Below are 6,888 nucleotides of genomic sequence, written 5' to 3' on the forward strand. Positions count from 1 at the left end.
CAATGCTTCACTTTGTTCCCTGCTCTGCTAATAAAGAAGGCACCAGGGGGCCTCCCGTCATTCACTAGCAAGGAAACCAGGGCACATTAACTCTTTACTTGCTGAATTAATACACTTCAAAGTCTTCAGTCAGCACAAGTAAAAAAAAAAATGCCTGCAAGGAAAAAGAGGAAGGAGCGAGGCAAAAGGAATATTAAAGCTCATCTGCAGTAAAGTGACTAGAAAAAAGTGACTCAAACCCAGTTTTACTAGTTGCGTGGCAAGTACATGAAAGTATGGTTTCATGGTGGGAAAACAAAAAAACCTCCCTAATTACCAGTGTCAGAAGGGGAAAATGAATGATTTAAAACTAAATACTCTAATAAAAATCAGTGCACCCACACAAGTAGACTTCACTGATGACAGTCAGATTACATGTAGTCCTTCCTCTGCAGACCTTGGGATTGTAACTGCTGGCATAACTCTAAACCATTCAACTGCTTCCTGACAATCAGATTAATTCGAAGTACAAAGTAACTCACATTTTCCACCAAATGACCTTGATTGTACCTTTTTTTTTTTTTTGCTATAAAACACTAGAATTACAGCCATGTGAGCTGCTGTACAGGAACTGCACAGCAAAGTAACAGGACTGTGGGATCCAGACAATTAGAAGGAACCCAAAAAAGCCTCCTCTGGTGCCTAATCTATTTTCCATTTCAGGCAGCTGCAGCTGGATGTGTCTTGGAGCTCCAGGCAGCACACTGGTCCAAGATACAAAGAACAAAAGATTATTGTCTTGCACAACTGTGGGAAGCCTCTCAAAAACCATGAAAATGGGCCAGCGCCTGAGGAAACTGTACTTGAAGCCTCTCCCTTCGGAATTAGTGATTTACCCAGCCACCTGAAACACTGAATCAGAAATTTCTGCAACATAAGTGATACCAGGCAAATTTGCATTAAGAAACAGATACCTGATCCATATACAACAGGACAGCTCACTTGAGGATGATAAACTATGTAGATAGGTGTCTATCTAACTTGATTACACTAATACAGCACTTAAAGTTCAAGACACTGTGTTTATGCAACCTGATGATACATCCTAACATCAAGGATTAAATTTTGTGACGTGCCTGAAGATACGTTGTACTCAGCCGTATTTTGCAGCTGAGTGTTTTGATATCCTGTGACTGGACTGGCTGTGTTTTAAACATGAGCTCCTGAGACCAATGGCAATTCAGTGGAACAAATGCAGAATCTGAAATACAGACAGATACAGAGAATAAGAGATCTCATTTCTGTGACACACAACTATTTCCATGTTCTCCAAACCCATTATTATATTTCTGATTCCTTGTCCTAGTTTTGGCTGGGACAGAATTAATTTTCTACCTAGTAGCTGGTTGTCCTGGTTTCAGTTAGAATAGAACTCTTGACACTGGTTCAGTGCTGTGTTTTGCATTAGTGTGAGAAAAATGTTGGTAACACACTGATGTTTTAGCTAACTTCAGGATTTTTCAGTTTCTCATGCTCTGCCAGCAAGCAGGTGCATAAGAAACTGGGAGGGAGCATGGCCAGGAGAGCTGACCCGAACTAGCCAAAGGGATGTTCCATACCACAGAATGTCATTCTCAGTGTATAAACCGGGGGTAGTTGGCCAGGAAGGACAGACGGATCACTGCTTAGGCATCAGTCAACAGGTGGTGAGCAACTGCAGCGTGAATCACTTGTCTTTTCTTGGGCTTTATTTCTCTCCCTTTTTGTTATATGCCTTTTCATTACAATTATTATTATACCTTAGTGTTTTTCTTGTTATGTTTTCTTGTTGTTGTTATTATGATTATATTTTATTTTAGTTATTAAACTGTTCTTATCTTAACCCATGAGTTCTGCTTTTTTTCATGATATCCTCCCCTGGAGGGGCAGAAGTGAATGAGCAGCTGGCTGAGGTTAAACTATGACATTTAAACTAGAATAATTATTTAATTTGTCTTATGCCTCGTTAGTATTTGAAGTGACAGAACCTTCAATTTAAGTGTGTTTCACGAGGCTTCCTTTCCTGTGACAGCACCAAATCTGACTCCACTTTAACGTAATACAAACTGGTTGGATGAAGATCCTTTTTGCCCTACTGATCTCTTGAGAAAATGCTGAGCCCACTCCCCTGCCATTTGCAGCACACATGCCTTTGCAGAAAAGTCCGAGTGCCGTGCTCCTGAGCTTCACGGTTTAAGGTAGCAGAGTTGCTGACCTGATTGCTATGTTAACAATCTTACTTTTAACCACCTAAAGTTTCAAAATTTTCACATTCCACTAGTGAGCTTGATGCTGCTGATATCACTGGATGCCAAATGTTATTACTGTTTGGTAATTTGGCACAGAACATCCCCACACCAGTAGCCATCGTTGCTCAGCTAATCACCTGAAAGGAATGAGCAGCCCCAGAAGGGTCTTAGTGATCACTGATATGACACTGAGACCCTCACATCCCCTCCAGCATGCTCAGTCACTGCAAGGTCCAAATCTCAGCTGGTGCATACTTGGATTGCTGTAGCTCAGCCCTGCCCAATGCCTAGGCCCCAGCAGAACTGTGTATGTTCTTTGCCTGTCTCACACCACCCTTCCCAGTAAGGCTCCCTCCAACTACTCATGCCCTTCCACACCGAAAAGCCTTTCAGCTGCATCTTGACAGTAACTCCATGTTCATGCCAGTCCTTCTAAAGTTGCAGGATGGTGGATTAATTCACCTCACACGTGGAGAATGAATACAGCTCTCAATTTCCAGGACTTCTGTCAGTCTCAGGGCTTTCAGTGGAGAGGGGTAGCAGTGCAGCCCCTCCATGTTAGCTCTAAGAATTGAAAACAGGACCAACAAAAAGAGAAATTCCTACTTTGTATGCTGAAACAGGGCTCCTATAAAATAGAAATGCAAAAATCCATGAAGAATAACATGCTTTCAGAATGACCAAGAGAAAAACCGACACCAATCCTCTCCCCTTGCTCCAAAAGTAAGCTTAGTGCAAGAAACCAAACAGTCTCTATAGACAGTTCTTCTTAAGCACTTCATTCATTGTGCCCTACCCCAAGCATTAAAGTCAAAGCACACTGGGGAAGGTTCACTGAAGACCAGTAAGATAGAGGGCTTGAGTACATGGCATATGAAGAAACCAGGTGAAACAACCACTGTCTTCTGCTACCTGGAGAAATGTCCTAGAGCCAAACCCTTCACATAGATACAGGGAAAGGACATGAAGCAATGATCACTAGTCACATCAAAAGAAATTCCTATTGGACTTGAGGACTTCGACACCAAAGTGGTTCAGTACTGAGACACTGTCCAAGGAGGCTGTAACATCTCCATCTTTGGAGATTACAGAAGTTGACTGACAAGGCCCTGAGCAGTCTGCTCTCACGTGGAAGTTGTCTCAGCTTTGAGAAAGACATTGAACTGGCCACATTCCAGAGATTCCTTTCAACCTGAATTTCTGTATGAATTTTCTAAGAAGGCGTACAGTTAACATACATTTGGGTAAAAATAATGTCATGGTTGTTGGTCTTTTTATTTGCCTTTTGGTTATTTGGAGTAATGTGTGTAAGAGCTGGGGCTGTAGGAGGAAACAGTCCTGAAAAAAATCTGTGAAAAAGCTCCCGTGTTCCTTAACTGTTGTAGATTTGTTGCTCATTAAAACTGTGTCTTAAAGAGGTTTTTTTTAAAAGTAAGAACAAGCTTATCTTCCTTTATAATTCTTAATTCAAGTAAAAATCAAGCTGAAAATGGAAGAAAAAATCATGTAATTGCAGGAACATAAAATTGTCAAAGCAGTGGAGAACAAAAATGAAGCTAATTTTTCTTGGTCCACTAGTAATAAAATACTGTATCAGAACAAAAGTATAATTGACAGAGGTTTTCAGACTCTAATGTAATCTCTCAGAGGCAGCCAATCTAGCAGACAAACTAAAAGGCCATCAGGTAAATAAGTACTGCCAACTCGTACATGAAAAGTTTGGATTTCAGGGAACACCCAGTGAAGACTGAGCTTTCACAGGGAGCACATAAATCTGCGGCAGCACTTCCCCTGAGAGAAACAATTTCCTCCTCTCTGTCTTAAGCAATGGCTAACGTCGAAAACATATTTACTGGTGAAGTCCAGACTCTCAAGTTCATAAAATTAATCAGTAAAATCTACCAGACAGAGGAGTGTAAGACGCAGACAGCTACAGAAAAGCGCATGTAGACCACAGCCATCTGCCATTGCTGAAAGTTACTCCTGCCAAATAGAGCACAGACGTGTCTCTGTGAGCATACAGCATGTCTAATTTTTTTGGCCCACATTTTATGTAAAGGATACGGGGGGCCATACCAGATTTCCATGGGTGTTACACACTACCGGATCTATCCGACATGCCAGTATTTCAGCTGAAACAACTGTAAAGCAAAACCCATTGGTTCTGCAGGTTAAGGTCAGCTAAAAACATTGAGTTACAAGGCATACAAGCACAGGAGCTGATTGCTACGTATCAGTCTTTTACCGATCGGAGTCAAGGCTGCACTGCCCCTTGGGAGCCAAGGGCCTAGAAGGCTATTGTGCCTGGAAGAGAATGAAATCAGCTGTGAAGTTTGCCATTTCCCCATATATATGTATATGTTTGAAAGAGCAACAGGGTGCTGAGTTAAGTGAATAATTACAGTGCAATCACATAAAAATGCATGAGATACATCTGCTCAATGGTTAATAACCAATAAGACAGCCTGTAACACAATGCAAGGAAAAAAATTCTCATGCTTACAAATGTGTCATTGGGGACCTTTGAATTCAAGCTGCTGGGTAGGCTTAGTAGCTTGTCAGCAGACTAGTGCTTTGTCACTGTTTGTCATTAAAGAGAACTCTGTGACACGCTTGGTGTACAGCTAGCATGCACAGCAAGTCATAGCTAGAGGATCTAGTCCTGGAAGAGGTGGTGCCAGGGGGGATTTAGAAACCATTTTGGGAGTACCAACCTGAGAGAGCAGCTGTGCCATGAAATGCCAGCAGTTGCTCACCAGGGTATATGTGGCTGTCTCAAGAACGAGGGAAGTCATGCTCGGCAGCATACCCTCCCTGTGGTAGGAAGCAGGATGGACTCTACTATTACTCTCTTCTGGCGTATCTGCTTAGGTTTCTTATCTGCATAAAGCAGGGAAAAAGGGTGGGAAGAACAAAACCTCGTGCTCTTGGGTTTTGTCCTCAAATAGAATTGGATCCTGCAGTTTATCCCACAGTGCCTGAAAAGAGTGCTGTGGTCAGTGGGATATTCTGGTTCTAGTGGGATATTCTGGTTCTAGTGGGAAAGGAAGAGACTGGAAGGGTTTCCAAAATCCACTATAACTCAGCAACTCTGTATCCTGGTCTCCCTCACCCAATCTCCAGCAGTGTACTGCTAAACTAACCAAAAGGACAGTGCTACAACCATCATGCTAATTGCATCCCCACCTCCCAAACTTCATACACATTTGCATCCACTGTCATCTTCTTCCTCTTCAGTTGCCTTCCATCACAATTCTCCTTTCTCCATAAAGCTACACTCAGCTCCAGGGAAGATTTCCACTGTTGTCTCAAATGCTGCTGTACAAGTTACTGGATCAGATTCACAGCCGCCACTTGGCACGACCCACCACCATCTGTACAGCAGGCCATTTTCTTCGTCTTGAAGGCCCTGCATGACACAGCTCCTCTGTGTGCTTCCTGTGTGTTCTAGACACCCCATCGGGTAGGAAGCACTGCCTGCCCGGAGCAAGCAACACCACCACAAACTTAACTGAATACTTAAGACAAAGAAGCCAAAGGCTGAAATACACCATCCTGGCTACTTGTGGGAATGCCAGTCTGTCTCCATTCATCAACTCCAGAATCCTTCTGGAAACAAAAGAAGAACATTAAGTTATTGCAGCCCCATCTGCTTTGCCAAAGCAGCAGGGAAGCCCACTGCATTTCACTAGCCTTTTATTAGTTAAGCAGAGCTCCAGAGTCATCAACGTGTACATCTGCAGGACCCAATATACTGATCTTTCACCTATTTTACTGACACACTGTCCTAAACTTATAAGATCTCAAGTGGAGTAAGATTTAAAGAAAGGACATGATTCAATCACTTATTGAACAAACTGATGTCAGATCCCCAGCTGGAGACTTGGTCTCTGGAGAAAATATCTAGTTCTTCCAGGCCAAGCAGGGGGCTTCTCACAGCTGTAGCCTCTATAGCCATACACGTTTCACAGTCTGCCTTTTTTCTCCAGCGGGTTCTCCAAGCAATACTACACAGAAAACAGTTCACGTTTAACCATAGGTTAAATTGATGCATTGTGACACTGCCACTGAGGAGCCATTATCCTCCCGTAATCATCTGCCATTCTTAATTATATGCCTGCAAGTTAAAGAACTAGTATGTTATGACAAAAGTGTGCAACTGGAGAGCTGTGGAGTAAGCAGTTTTCCAGCTTAGAACAACACTGGACAACACGATGGGTTTCAGAAATCTACACTGGATTTTTACCATGAGAGTTCTTTACATATTAAAAATTGAGTAAAGTTGGGGTTTTCAAACACCCTTCAGATGGAAAGGTGGCTGGACCACCCCATTAATGGAGTCAAGAGGAAGCCAGTGCTACTTCCAGTAGGTTTCACTTTTTTGCAACTTACTACATCATTGATAAACCTCACTAATGGTCTTATCATTAAATATTTTTGTGTGTGTTGGAAGATCTGAATAGAAGCATTTAAGAACATATTTAACTTACCTCTGAATAAATCTAAGTAGTATTTTGACTTTTGTTTAACCATTGAAGCTATTCTCCTTTCCTGGAAAACCTGGGAATCTACTAATTTTTTGTAGAAGAAAAGGTGAACTGTAGTTATACTGACTCTTTCC

This window comes from Buceros rhinoceros, unplaced genomic scaffold (assembly GCF_000710305.1).
Source record: "Buceros rhinoceros silvestris isolate BGI_N320 unplaced genomic scaffold, ASM71030v1 scaffold36398, whole genome shotgun sequence".
NCBI classification, from domain to species: Eukaryota; Metazoa; Chordata; class Aves; order Bucerotiformes; family Bucerotidae; genus Buceros; species Buceros rhinoceros.